Source organism: Lampris incognitus, chromosome 16 (assembly GCF_029633865.1).
Source record: "Lampris incognitus isolate fLamInc1 chromosome 16, fLamInc1.hap2, whole genome shotgun sequence".
Classification (NCBI taxonomy): domain Eukaryota; kingdom Metazoa; phylum Chordata; class Actinopteri; order Lampriformes; family Lampridae; genus Lampris; species Lampris incognitus.
In genome coordinates, this window is record NC_079226.1 from 26,412,763 (window position 1) to 26,428,039 (window position 15,277).

Consider the following 15,277-nt stretch of genomic DNA (forward strand, 5'->3'; position numbering starts at 1 on the left):
CCTTAAAGGTTTTGTGCTGCAGTGAATGGGTCAGCTTGTCAGACACATCTGCTTGTCAGGCAGCACATCTGCTTAACTGATTCCAGAATGCTTTGGTCTGGGTCATCAAAGCTGCTTTTCTCACAGAGGCTCAAGAATAGTTCATGGTCTTCCTTGTTTTCCCAGGATACACTTGGACCTTTGTTCACTTGCCATCATAAACAGTGGGTTGCAGTTAAGACCATGTTTGCCAACCTAAAGAATGGTATTTGTGTTATCAACCCTGACTTATGCTAAAATTTTTGTGCGTTTGCAAGTGTGCAAGTTGTTGATAAAGTGACCACATCTAAAGGGCGGCTGACAGTAAAAGAGTACAGTGACTCAGTCCTTCAATCCACTTCTGTACCCATTTAGTCTCTCACAAGCAGTAGTGAGCAAAATATTTGCTTTCATCTGTGCAACATAAGACGACTCAAGGGCCAAAAGACATTAGAACAGGTTGTGCAGGTTAAGATGAAATTAATGAGGTGGATGGTTTTTTTCATCTGACGGTTTGTCGGTGTCAGGACAACATTCTTACTCCACCTCGCCTCCCTGCTGGAATGCAAATACCAGCAATAGGTATGTTGTTCAGTGTTAAGCGGCAGCAAAAGAGAAATCAATCTCATGTTTCATTCTTCTCTGGTATTTTTCCTCCCATCCCTCATTCCTTCTCTCTCTCTCTCTCTCTCTCTCTCTCTCTCTCTCTCTCTCTCTCTCTCTCTCTCTCTCTCAGTCTGTATGTGTATATAAACTGTTTCTGTCCTCTCTTCTCTTTGTCTTTTTTCTCTTCCTCTCTTTCTATACATCCCCCCCACCTCTCTCTGACTCTCTTTCTCGGCATCCTGTTCACTGTGTTTGATTTGGGCATTCCTTTCCACCCCTACCAGACAAAACAACCCCAGACCTCTCCGAACTGCAACCCCCAGCGTACACACACACACATTCACACACAGTATCCCCTCTGCTAATCACTTACAGGAAATGGGCTCCCATGCAAACGAGGCCCGCCTGGCTAGAGGAACCCGGCGCGGAGTTCCAGGGCCTTGAAATGTTCCCTAGTTGAGGAAATTGAACATGATCTCTCTCTTCCCGCATTTTCCCTCCTCGTTTCACTCACCGCAGTCCCCTTCTTTCGGTTTCATCTGTGACTGCCCCCCCCCCAAGTCTGGATGGGAATGCATCCATTTTGCCATGAAATATTTCTATTGGTTGGGATTAATGGGCAGACACAAAGAAGTTCCCTACATGAGAGTTATGTTAATGTAACAGATTGTCACGAAGACTGTTATGTATTGCACTTAACATGCTTAACATCTGGAAAGTAGTTGTGCGCTATAAGGTTTGCAGTGGGGAAAAAATTACAAAGTTGAAGGTATTTTGTTATAAACACTGAGCTTTCAGTTGGATTTAGAATTACAGAGAAAGAAATACCGTGTGTGTGTGTCTGTGTGTGCATGTGTGTGTGTGTGTGTGTTTGCTTGCTTGGCCTGTTCTCCAGAGAAAAATTCTAGTCTTTCTCAGTGCTCTCGGTACCACTTGGGCCAACATTTAGCTAAGATATATCATTTGAGGCTGTATGCCAGAGAGGACTGTTTGTGTTTAATGTGCAGAAGTGTGTGTGTGTATACGTGCTCGTGTATATATGTCTGATGACTGTGCAGCCTCACATATGAAATATGCATTTGGAGCCCCTCATCTGAAGTGCTCAGAAACGTACACTAAGATAACTTATCAGCACCCTTCCATTCTCTGTGCAATAGAGGCATATTTGTGGCCAGACATTACACGATAAAATGTGTAAAACGCCTGAAAAAGGAGTTAGGAGCCCCTCTTAAAAGGGATTTCTCAATTTATCAACACATCTGTGTGCCTTAACGTGAACTTCTGTTGTGTTTCAACTCGGGCTACATTTGGTGGAAACATGCTGACTCGAGATATATGTCACAAGTACAATAACTTTATAGGAATATGGCTTGTCTACATTATATAGCAACACAAGCAACGCCTAACAACTAGCTTCACAACACACGGTACAGGGACGGCAGGGCCTCGCATTCAGTGCAGGAGGATAGTGTAGGACTTGCAATGGACTTTGGACTCTGCACATAGTGATAGGTTGCTTTTTTATATGCGCAGTCAGCCAACGTGGCGTGCAGCAGGTTGCACCGTAGAGAGCTCGGCAAGGCAGAGAAACAACAATCCGTGAGATGGTCACGATGAAAAGGATGAAAATGCGTGGGACAGGTTTTGAGCCTTATGGCGCATGAGTAATGTGTGTGGAGTTGAAAAGTTCTGTGAAGGGGCATCCGGATAGCGTGGCGGTCTATTCCTTTGCCTACCAACACGGGGATCTCCGGTTCGAATCCCCGTGTTGCCTCTGGCTTGGTCAGGTATCCCTACAGACACAATTGGCCGTGTCTGCGGGTGGGAAGCCGGATGTGGGTAAGTGCCCTGGTCGCTGCACTAGCGCCTCCTCTGGTCGGTCGGGGAGCCTGTTCTGGGAGGGAGGGGAACTGAGGGGAATAGCGTGATCCTGCCACACGCTACGTCTCCCTGGCGAAACTCCTCACTGTCAAGTGAAAAGAAGCGCCTGGCGACTCCACGTGTCGGAGGAAGTATGTGGTAGTCTGCAGCCCTCACCGGATCGGCAGAGGGGGTGGAGCTGCGACCGGGACGGCTCAGAAGAGTGGGGTCATTGGTCGGATACAATTGGGGCGAAAAAGGGGGGGGGTGTTCTGTGAATGTGGAGTGAACTGAACTAGATTCACGGATGTGTTGCAAGATGATTCATCCTTTCAAGGGTGTAGTATGAAAGTATTTTGGTCGCTCAGACAGATGTGTGAGAGGGCAGGATATGCTGCTTGGGACAGTTTCCCTTTTCTTTATCTCCCATGTTGTTTTTGACGTCAAAGAGGCAAAATTGGGTCACTCAGTAAGGGGTGAAATAGTCCTTTGAACTTGTTTACGGCACTTAAGGAAAATTATTTTCAACAAATCACATCTGCTCTTAATTGTGCAGCGTCCAATTAAACAAACTAAAGTAACATTAGCGTGAGTGTAAAGCGTGTTACGATAAATTTGAACCTTCACACTTTTGGGTGATTTTCACCCCGACTCCTTCCAACTACGCGTCAAGCGCCACAAATTCTCCACGGGACCATACAGAATCTCTGTGTTTCTGCTGAGTAACAGCGGGTCCCTGACTCAACACGCCATGTGCGTGAGGGGAAAGAGAAGGGAGCGCGAGGGAGACAGCTGTTTCCAGTTTCGTTTGGTCACTGGTTGAAGCGAACCGTCTGACTGGATGTCTCCCACCCAGCCCCACACAACACATACAAACACATTCACAAACATGTGGTCGCTGGTCGCTAGGGCATTTGGTGTCTCCCGGCAGGATCTGTAGGAATGTGTCAGACCGGATTTAGAAAATTGCTTCGTCTTCTTTTTTTTGTAATCAAAGTGATTATTATAGATGACATGAAGTTGTATACTTTGGGTATAGAAAGCAACTTTTGGGAAGCTGCCTGTTTAGCTGGCTCCGCCTCCTCATTGGAATAATGCCTTATGCTAGTCAGAAATGAAACAATGGGCTAATCCCTTTTGCTTTGCAGTAGGCATGTGTGAGATGATTCAGCATAATCTGTGTGACTGTTTATGTTGTGTTATGCTGCCCAGATGAACCCGATATGATGTCTGTAAGCACAGAGCAACAAGGCTTTCTCCTGACTAAGGTGGGCACTGGTAGGGAATAAGAATAGATGTTGTAAGAGGAGAGACTTGGAGAAAGGGTAATAGAGGGGATGATTGATGAAATGTGTGTGTGTGTGTGTGTGTGTGTGTGTGTGTGTGTGTGTGTGTGTGTGTGTGTGTGTGTGTGTGTGTGTGTTTAGTGATCTTAGTGATTATAGAATCCGTCCTGCAAGATGGGAGGTCTAAGATTTTGATGCTTGTGACAGCACATTTGTGCACATCATCAGCAATGTGCATGGTCAAAGTAAATCTTAACAAGACGCGATCGCTCTTGATAAGAGCATCGGCTAACCAGCTGGACCAAAATTGTTAATGTAAATGGCTGAGAAGACTTTTCAGATCAGAGGTGACCGGAAACGTTTCTTGATTCACCTCATAAAATCCTTTCTCGCTTGTCTTTGGTGTCCTGCCTTACATCACAAAGATGCAGCCTTGAACAGCTCCATATCTTTTCTTCCTGTTGCACAGTTCACAGGAATGTTCTCTTCTATCAGCACACAGCCGCCCTCCCCTCCAACCCCTCTCCATGCATTTCCCTCTCTCGTCCTGTAAATTCAGTCCAGACTTCAGTCTTAAATCTGGATTCTCTCTGCTTAACCAAACATATGGAATGCTACTGTAATGGAATGCTCCAAGTCTGTATTGCTCTTTGTATGGATGTGTGTGTGTGTGTGTGTGTGTGTGTGTGTGTGTGTGTGTGTGTGTGTGTGTGTGTGTGCGCGCGCGCGCGCACGCACATACGTGCATGTTCGCGCATGCCGAAGGGTGAAAGTTCATACAATGATGAAGATAGTGATGAGTATTACGATAATGATATGTGTGTTTGTGCGCAGGCACACTTGCGTGTATATGTGCATATGTGTACACTAAGGCTGATGGAGATGCCTCCGCGGAGCCTTAGCCAGATAGCACTGAATAGGGCCTTGTGTTGTCGCAGCCAAAACTGCTTGTCTGCTCATGCATGAGCCTATTGCAAAGCCTCAGAATGCGTCCCATATCTGAGCAGTTAGCTCATCTCAGCCCGTTAGTGTTACTGTGAACGATCTCCCCCACAGTGACGGCATTGTCAGGCCATTCGCGGACATGGGCCTTGCCAACTGCCAAGCATAACAATGATGAAAGGATGGCATGGAGTGTGTGCCCTGACATTATGATTACTATGACTCCCAAGTCCACCAGTGCTAACTGTGTGTGTGTGTGTGTGTGTGTGTGTGTGTGTGTGTGTGTGTGTGTGTGTGTGTGTGTGTGTGTGTTGTGTGTGTTTTTTGTCTGTGCCCATGTGTGTTTGTGGCGTTTTTACACAGGATGGAGTCCTATTTGGGAAGAGATGATTAAGGTGCCATGCGCAAGACAAGAGGATGCTTCCATAGGATGTAAGTTATGCCTCCCTGTACATGTTTGAATTCAGTTGTTTCTTTGCGGTTTCTTTTTGTCTAGCTACTTGTGAGGACAAACACGAGTTTGTGTGTGCATGTACTTATCTGGCTGTTCAGCTAAGCAGAGGAAGTGGATTCAGAGCACTGGGAAAGCTCCGGATTCCAAGGCCCTCTGCCTCTTCCAACTCCCTTCTCTTCCTCTTCCTCTTCCTCTGCCTTTCTACCCCTCTGTCCTCCTACTCTTTTTTTCTTCCTCTCCTTCGTTGCCCTCCTTTTCTTCCAAATCCCTCCTCTTCTCCTTTCTCCCCTCCTCTACTCTTTGTGAAGCTGCTTCCTGTAGGGCACTATAGCCGGCGCCGCGCTTCCTTCCCTGTACCCTGAGGTTGCACAGTAGTCTCACACACACACACACACACACACACACACACACACACACACACACACACACACACACACACACACAGTCTGATGACTTGGATCAGCTTGAGACTGCTGCGTGTGCATGTGCATGTGCGTGTGCGTGTGTGTGTGTGTGTGTTTATCGGCGATAAGTCACTCAACAGTAGTAAAGATATGAGACATGTCACTGTCTTGTTTATCGGTCGACTCTTCTCGGCTCTCTGTACTGAGAAACAGTTTAAGGTCAATCTATGGATGATGCACAGATTTTCTGTGAATCCAGTGACGCACTCGATATTTCAGAGTACCGCTGTCCACATTTCAACTTGAGTTGATATTTGGTTTAGGGTGTTCCTTACACGCCTTAATTTCTCTGAATTTAAATCTTTAAATTTTGAATTTAAATTTTAAGTTTGAATTTGTATCTGAATTCTGACCAATAGCTGAGATAAGGTTTTTTGCATGGATTTGTACCCTGATTATTCATGGTATATTGGCGGTCTCATGTTTAGTTATATATATATATATATATATATATATATATATATAGTATATAGTATATATAATATATATAACCGGTTGATGGACTTGACCATTTTTGTAAAGGGGCGTTTGCATGCACCAGATCAAAACTGAATTGCTCGAAGAGCATTAATGTGCATGTCAACCTTGTCCGCATGTGGCGAGGAATATGAGAGCAGCGGGTATGTTCAACTCATGACTATACCTGGTTTTAAACTCTTAAAATCGTCCCCACTTAACTCATCCGCAACATTTAAATGTCAGGCACGTAGCTGATATGATCACAGAGGGAATCACAGTTCACTCGATGTCTTGCTCAAGGATGCTTTGATGGGACGTATGTTGGTTGACGGACACCTCATTTGTTGATTGAATGTCAAGCCTGTGACTTAAAGGTTACGGGATGTTCTCACTGTCCACTAGACTACTCTTCCATTCCCCACCTCCTACCCCCTCTCACTCCTCATGTAGCTCTTTATCATTTGTCTTACAGCTACTGCTTGTTCTTTCTCTCTCCCTCCCTCCCTCTCTACCTCTCTCCTCCAGCCGATGCTGCATTCCTGCTGCAGTAATCCACTCTGGCAGATACCTGCTCCACATTCTGTGGAGTCATTGCCCATCTCACTCCATCTCTTTCTCTATTATCGCGCTTTCTCTTGTGCTCTCCTGCTCACTCTGTTTGTCATTTTCTGTCGGTCTGTCCTTTTCTCCCAGTGCTTATTATTGCTCACTTTTCGCTCACTATGGAGCATTTGCGCCATTTAAGCTCTTCCTCTCCCACTCCTCTCTTTCTCTCTTGCTCTTTCCATCTCTCAGGCTCTCTCTCTCTCTCTCTCTCTCTCTCCATCTCTTACCCTTTCTCATGAGAGAGCCACTGAGTTCTCCATTCAGGCCCAGCAGGCTCAGTCTCCTGATGCCAAAGCGCAGGCTGACGAGGCACTGCAAAACAGGCAGTGTGTGTGTGTGTGTGTGTGTGTGTGTGTGTGTGTGTGTGTGTGTGTGTGTGTGTGTGTGTGTGTGTGTGTGTGTGTGTGTGTGTGTTTGCACTTTCTGTGTGCACGCATGCATGTGCACTCCAGAAGGATGTGAGAGCGATGAATGAGTCGGATCCCAAGCAGCCAAGCAAAGGGTGAAGGGCTGTGTGTTAAGAGCATTTGAAGTGTCTTTAAATGAAGTCTCTGTGTGTGTGTGGGGGGGGGGGTGTTGAATGCCCAATCGATCATTGTTAGTCACTGATCAGCCCCTGTCTCTTTTCTTTGTCACAATGGGGGAGGGTTATATGGCGTGCAAGGAGGGCATGGAGGAAGAGGGAGATGGGGAGGGAGAGAGAGGTAGAGACAATGAGAGGGGGAAGAAGACAGGATAAAAAAAGGAAATGGACTTCATGTAGCTGAGATGGTGGTGTGGGTTGAGGGGATGTGGAGAGGTGGAGGTCACGTTAAAGGGGGATGGGAGTTGGCGATGAGTGATGAGGAAGAGTGGGCGCTTAGGGAGGAAGGAGAGGTGGAGTCACAATGACCTTGACTGCTATGACTTCATGAGGAGTGGTGGGCTTGGCCATGGTGAGCTAGCTTGTAAGACTACTCACCATTCACTAGTAGCCTATAGCCCACCTTTATATTATAAAGGTGTTAGTGATGGTATTATTTAAGCAACATCACACAAGAGGAATTTCCTTACTGAATAAGGGGCTTGTGTCGAGTCTTTATTTTTTTGTCATCCATTCAACAAATTTCAAACGTCAGCAACGAAAATGTTTTCCATTCGCTGGTCTGTTTGTATACACTATTGACATTTATTTGCCAATATTATTGAGGATACAGGGTTGCCAAATATATCCTCATGTAATTGAGCAGAACATTCTGGCTTCAAATTTAGCCAATACTTTTTTCTTGTTTTCTTTTTTTTTTTTTTGGATCCCCCCCCCCCGCCTTTTCTCCTCAATTGTACATGGCCAATTACCCCACTCTTCCAAGCCACCCTGATCGCTGCTCCACCCCTTCTGCTGATCCAGGGAGGGCTGCAGACTACCACATGCCTCCTCCGATACGCATGGAGTCACCAGCCGCTTCTTTTCACCTGACAGTGAGGAGTTTCGCTAGGGGGGCATAGCGCGTGGGAGAATCACGCTATTCCCCCCACCCCCACCCCCCGAACAGGCGCCCCGACCGACCAGAGGAGGCGCTAGTGCAGTGACCACGACACAGTTGTGTCTGTAGGGATGCCTGACTAAGCCGGAGGTAACATGGGGATTCATTTGAACCGATGATCCCTGTGTTAGTAGGCAATGGAATAGACCGCTACGCCACCTGGACGCCCTACTTAATTAATATTAATGGTGAAATCATTTCTAGTCATGGGTGTTTTTGAGTGCAGCTTATGTATATGTCTTGAAGTATGGTGTGAACGTCTATTTGATATATTGGTATTTCTTGTTCAGAATTACCTGTTGTATGGTGTGTATTACTGCGGGTGTGATGGAATGCAACACATGTAAACTGGGGGGAAAACACAAAAGGACAGGTAAAGTAGATTGTACAACTTCGAATGGTTCCTCTTTGTAAGTAAAGGTTGCTAGTTATTAAAGTGAATGACATTGCTTTTTATATGCTAACTAATAGCTTCAAACGTCACTAACTTCAGCAGCAGTGAGTCTTAGTCTCGTGTAGGTCTGGACAGTACATCGTTTCAGGATCTACATCACATCATACACATGCACATTGCAGAGGATGTGTTGTAAGGCAAATGGGGCCCATCAGTCATGTTAGGTGAAATCTCTTGTTTCCTGGATAGGAAAAGAAAATCTTAACAAGGTCTGCCTCATTATGACTACTGTCAATGAACAATAATTTAGCGCATGTGACAAATAATATAATTGAGTTTGATTTAATGACCTCATGGACAGCTGTCCTATTCCCCCATTTAAAATCACCCCAGGCCTAATCATTGCTAGACTGTTCGATTCTTTTGCAGATGGAGCTTAGAAATGTAAAAGCTGTATGTATGTGTGTGTGCATCTATATCTATCTATCTATCTATCTATCTATCTATCTATCTATCTATCTATCTATCTATCTATCTATATATATACACTACCGTTCAAAAGTTTGGGATCACCCAAACAATTTTGTGTTTTCCATGAAAAGTCACACTTATTCACCACCATATGTTGTGAAATGAATAGAAAATAGAGTCAAGACATTGACAAGGTTAGAAATAATGATTTGTATTTGAAATAAGATTTTTTTTACATCAAACTTTGCTTTCGTCAAAGAATCCTCCATTTGCAGCAATTACAACATTGCAGACCTTTGGCATTCTAGCTGTTAATTTGTTGAGGTAATCTGGAGAAATTGCACCCCACGCTTCCAGAAGCAGCTCCCACAAGTTGGATTGGTTGGATGGGCACTTCTTGCGTACCATACGGTCAAGCTGCTCCCACAACAGCTCAATGGGGTTCAGATCTGGTGACTGCGCTGGCCACTCCATTACCGATAGAATACCAGCTGCCTGCTTCTGCTCTAAATAGTTCTTGCACAATTTGGAGGTGTGTTTAGGGTCATTGTCCTGTTGTAGGATGAAATTGGCTCCAATCAAGCGCTGTCCACTGGGTATGGCATGGCGTTGCAAAATGGAGTGATAGCCTTCCTTATTCAGAATCCCTTTTACCCTGTACAAATCTCCCACCTTACCAGCACCAACGCAACCCCAGACCATCACATTACCTCCACCATGCTTAACAGATGGCGTCAGGCATTCTTCCAGCATCTTTTCATTTGTTCTGCGTCTCACAAACGTTCTTCTTTGTGATCCAAACACCTCAAACTTGGATTCATCCGTCCACAACACTTTTTTCCAGTCTTCCTCTGTCCAATGTCTGTGTTCTTTTGCCCATCTTAATCTTTTTCTTTTATTGGTCAGTCTCAGATATGGCTTTTTCTTTGCCACTCTGCCCTGAAGCCCAGAATCCTGCAGCCGCCTCTTCACTGTAGATGTTGACACTGGTGTTTTGCGGGTACTATTTAATGAAGATGCCAGTTGGGGACCTGTGAGGCGTCTGTTTCTCAAACTAGAGACTCTAATGTCCTTATCTTCTTGCTCAGTTGTGCAACGCGGCCTCCCACTTCTTTTTCTACTCTGGTTAGAGTCTGTTTGTGCTGTCCTCTGAAGGGAGTAGTACACACCGGTGTAGGAAATCTTCCAATTTCTTAGCAATTTCTCGCATGGAATAGCCTTCATTTCTAAGAACAAGAATAGACTGTCGAGTTTCAGATGAAAGTTCTCTTTTTCTGGCCATTTTGAGCGTTTAATTGACCCCACAAATGTGATGCTCCAGAAACTCAATCTGCTCAAAGGAAGGTCAGTTTTGTAGCTTCTGTAACAAGCTCAACTGTTTTCAGATGTGTGAACATGATTGCACAAGGGTTTTCTAATCATCAATTAGCCTTCTGAGCCAATGAGCAAACACATTGTACCATTAGAACACTGGAGTGATAGTTGCTTGAAATGGGCCTCTATACACCTATGTAGATATTGCACCAAAAACCAGACATTTGCAGCTAGAATAGTCATTTACCACATTAGCAATGTATAGAGTGTATTTCTTTAAAGTTAAGACTAGTTTAAAGTTATCTTCATTGAAAAGCACAGTACTTTTCTTTCAAAAATATGGACATTTCAATGTGATCCCAAACTTTTGAACGGTAGTGTATATATATATGCTGAAATTGTTTACCTCCTTTTTATTCTTTAATATTGCAATGCACATATACATAACCAAAAATAAATAAATATTACAATGTATCTCCATCATTCAGCTCTACTTTCATACCATTAGTCCTTTCACAGCAGTACGGGTCAAATCTTTCTCAAATGGTCAAAATCTAATTTTGAAATGAAATTATCATAGCCCATGTGCAGTTTATCACATGACCTTTTTATCTTTGGTGGTGGGCTCTCTGTTATTAGACTTGAATAGAAAAAAATTAATTGATCGGAGTTTGTTTTTTTGTTTTTTTATTTGATGTTGTAGAGAGTGAACTTGAGGTTAAGCTTAAATGTTGTCGGTGAGTGGTCATTTAACCAACGAACATCGGTCATCTTGTCTCGTACGGGAAATGAGAGGAGAAAGGCGCGAATGGGCGACGTTTTTCTCCTGATTTGTTTTGTAAGCGGTTCGCTTTTGTTTACAGTGGACCAAAGTAATCAGCAAGTTGCCAAGCTGGAGTTACTGGCATGCCCCCGTGACACAGTGAGGGCATCTCTCTCACTCCCTCGCTCTTTCTCGCTCTCTCGCTCTCGCTCTCTCTCTGCCCTAGTAGACTCATTTATTTACCAAAAACACCCACACACACACACATGGGTGCGCGTGCAAACACAGTTAACGCTCTTATCAGCTTTCGTTAGTCCTTCGTGGTCACCAGTATTGAGTTCGACAAGAGCCATCATGTTTTCATGTTGTTATGTTCACTTATCAGTGTGAAATGGTGACACAGACACATTTCCTGGTCATCATGAGAACACGCACATATACCCACACATATACATGCTACTTTTCTGGGCACTCATTGACTCATTTGGTTATATAAGCATTTTAACTGACATCTGCTGATGCCCAGGTCCTGTATTTGAACAGCTGTGTAGGTGTGATACCGAGATACTAGATAATGTTGTCCCGACCGCTAACAGCTACCTGTTAACGCACTGTTGCTAAAGAGGCACATTTTTTTTCTTCCTCTGCATTTGTAAGGCAGTAAAAAGGTTGTTTTTGTGTTTAGTTTATTTGGCGTCCTCGTTAGGGGTGTCATGATTCTCCAAATCCACGACTCAATTTGACTTTCGATTTTTAAGGTCACAATTCGATTCGATTTTTGATTTAAACATTTTTTTCCAGCACTGACGGCAACGCCACCGAGTCTTGACCTATAAAGACCAGCAGATCATTGGTTTTATGCCCTGACACTTGTCATTTACATTTTCAGATTCTTCTTTCAAAAGATCATCTACATGGTGTCAAGTCTGAAGCGCCATATTTTTTAATGTACCACAACTTATTTCACCAGTCGATTTTCGCTGTGTTGCCTGAGGTGGTATATGGTGCCTGTGTTTAGCATAGCTTACAAACTATACTTTTTCTGTCACCAATGCGTTCGTTGTTTTTGATTTTTGATTTTATTATTGATATACTTTATTAATCCCTGTGGGGAAATAATGCTCTACATTTAACCCATCCTAGCTGTGTAGCTAAGAGCAGTGGGCAGCTGCCGTGCAGCGCCTGGGGACCAACTCCAGTTCTTCTTCCACTGCCTTGGTCAGGGGCACAGACGGGGAGTATTAACCCTAACATGCATGGCTTTTTGATGGTGGGGGAAACTGGAGCACCCGGAGAAAACCCACCGTAGACACGGGCAGAACATGCAAACTCCACACAGAGACGACCTGGGATGACCCCTCAAGGTTGGATAACCCCGGGGTTCGAACCCAGGACCTTCTTGCTGTGAGGCGACAGCGCTAACCACTGGGCCACCGTGCCCATTGACATAACTTAGCGGAAGGCAACATGTTGCCACATCGGTGACTTCAGGGAAGCAGGAGGATTTTCCAGTTCTGTTGTTTCTCCATCATCTCTGACTCCGGCAGTGGCCATGGTGTCTCGAAAGGTTCAGCTGCAGGCTACTGGTAAGCGTAGATTAAAGCTATGCTTAAAGCTATGCTCGATGTGTTGTTGTTGTTTTTTCTTCCAGTAGGCAGGGTTGGAGAGAAAAAAAAATACTTGGAGAATCGCTGATGCCGCTTTGATTTTGAAGTTCGAAAGCTCATTTCGATCAATCTTCGATTTAGATTCGAGATCGTGACACCCCTAGTCCTCATGGTGAGAGAGACCATGTGGGGTGGGGGGCAAGCAAAAGAATATTTTGTTCTATGAAGGTAAATAACGTCACATTGTTCTCATCATCCTGTCCTCTTCAATGAGTTAAAGGTTAGCTGTGCAAGTTTTCAAATCACATACCTGGAGATCATTGTCTTTGGCTGACTTACGGGCACCTTTTGGTGATACTGGCAACAGCAGTGGTATTTTACTGCTGTAAAATCCCACAGATCCACTTGAAATGGCACTGAGTCGCCAGTGCTGTTGTGTCAGCACCTTCCCCATTTCGTGAAATTTGTGTGTGTAAATCTGCAGGATTGTAGCTCTCAGTATTTAGCTGAAAACTCTAGCTGACTAATTTCATTAAAAGAACATAAATTTCAAGCTATAAATAGATTGACAGTTGCATGGTTATGTGTCAGGTTCATGTCTTGTGTCATCCTGTTTCTCTCTCCCTCTCACCTCCTGTGTATTTTTCAAGTTTAAATGAGTCAGTCGAGCTAAAACACCTTCAAGTCAGAGACAAAAAAATTATTAATATAACATTCACATTAATCATGTTGGCCTGTGGCGGATGTTATTTGTGGGATGAGTTTGTTAGTCACAGCTGTTAAATGTGACTAACAACGAATCCTGCCTGGCTTTCTTCCTCTCTGCTCTTTCATAATAGGGACTTTCCACAGCTTCACCCCACAAGATAGTGGGATGAAACACACACGCACACACACACACACACACACACACACACACACACACACACACACACACACACACACACACACACACACACACACACACACACAAACTATGCACAGTTGTATACGGGACCTCTGTAAGCTTGGTAGCAAACCAATTTTCTATATTGATTCTTGTCTGTAAATTGCAATTGCCTAAGGTGACAAATGTTAATTTGTTTATATATTTTCTTTTTCATTTATTTTCTATCTATTTATCGATGCTTGTGTTGATCTGCCAAGTCATAAGATTATTCATCATATTGGTCATTTCAAGTTTATATTGTTAATCAGTGCTAACAAAAAGAAAATTCTAGAATAAGCTCAGTCCACATTGATTTCAGATTTCTCCTATCTGACCTCGTGATATGGTGTTATCTAGTGTGTGTACATGTATGTGTTTGGGGGGCGTTGCATGCTTTGCTTACAGTGTGAGTGACCTCTGATCCCCCAAGCCCAGGAAGCAGCAAGCAGATGACATACCAGAGTAGAGTTGGGAAATAGCTCATGGAAGTTTGGTGCATTAACAGAAAAAATACGGATATTGTCACATACATAGTGTGTTGTAGTAGTCCTGAAGTGCATGAGTATGCCCAGGTACTCACAAACACAAACACACACATCTTGCCGTCCTCATGCATGCAGTATGTGGCCACACTGGGAAGGAGTCTCTTTCAACATGTGCATGTGTTTGTTTGAACTGTATGCGCATGAATGCTGTTCAAACCTGTTTGTGTTCATCTCGTGTTTGAGTAATTGTAATTTTGTCTTGTAAATAGTTTTTAAAAGAAAGGCAGTGAGCATTAAGCGTCACAGACTTTCCAGTCATGGAGCTACAAAGGAACAAATATTTAGGTTTGTGCGAAGGGGCGTGATGGGCAACATTACTTCATTGGCTGTAGCCTGAACAAAGGCCAAATCCTCCGTGAATCAGTCAAATGAAACAACTTATAAAAGGTAAAAGAAAAGTCACAGTAATGCTAAATGTTCAGGGAACCACCATGCTAGGACATTGCTAAATGTGGGATATCTAGCATTGATAAGAGGTGACATCAAAGTTTTCTCTAAGTAGTTATGGGATTTTGTCTGAATGTCAATTCATTCATCGCCCTCTTATCCCCCCCCCTCTCCCTCTTCTTTTTGCCCTCTCTCTCCGACTGCTGTAAGTCGTACAAAGGAATGATGTTATCTAAAGGTAGAGTAGGACACCATCTAAGGATTTTCCTCTCCCATAGTGCTAAAGCCTAGAATAATTCATTAAAATGAAGATTTGTCATTTCAAGTAGATGGGTAGAGGCAACAGCTTGTACACCAAAACACAAGTTCACCTTCATACATACTTGCATATAGGCATATACTCAGGATTGGGTAGTGACCGATTGCATATAATCGAGATTACGTAATCGGAGTACAAAAAATAAGTAACTATAATTAGCCCAAATTACATTTGAAAAATGTGTAATTAGATTATAGTTACAATGTCAAGGATTACTTGATTACATTTTTGATTAGGGCTTTGATTACGTCAGCATGTTTGGCCCAATGATTAACACTGTTGCCTCATAGCAAGAAGGCCCTGGGTTCGAACCCCAGGCCGTCCCACGTCC

The 15,277-nt window shown here is 43.9% G+C and overlaps 1 long non-coding RNA gene across 1 annotated transcript in view; it reads left to right on the top strand.

Moving 5' to 3' along the window:
- LOC130126860 (uncharacterized) overlaps nt 1–15,277 on the top strand; it is a 46,291-nt gene that overhangs the window by 11,266 nt on the left and 19,748 nt on the right. The window contains exon 2 of the long non-coding RNA XR_008811743.1: nt 5,076–5,144. This is a non-coding gene — a long non-coding RNA (uncharacterized LOC130126860). The remainder of the gene's footprint in view (nt 1–5,075; nt 5,145–15,277) is intronic.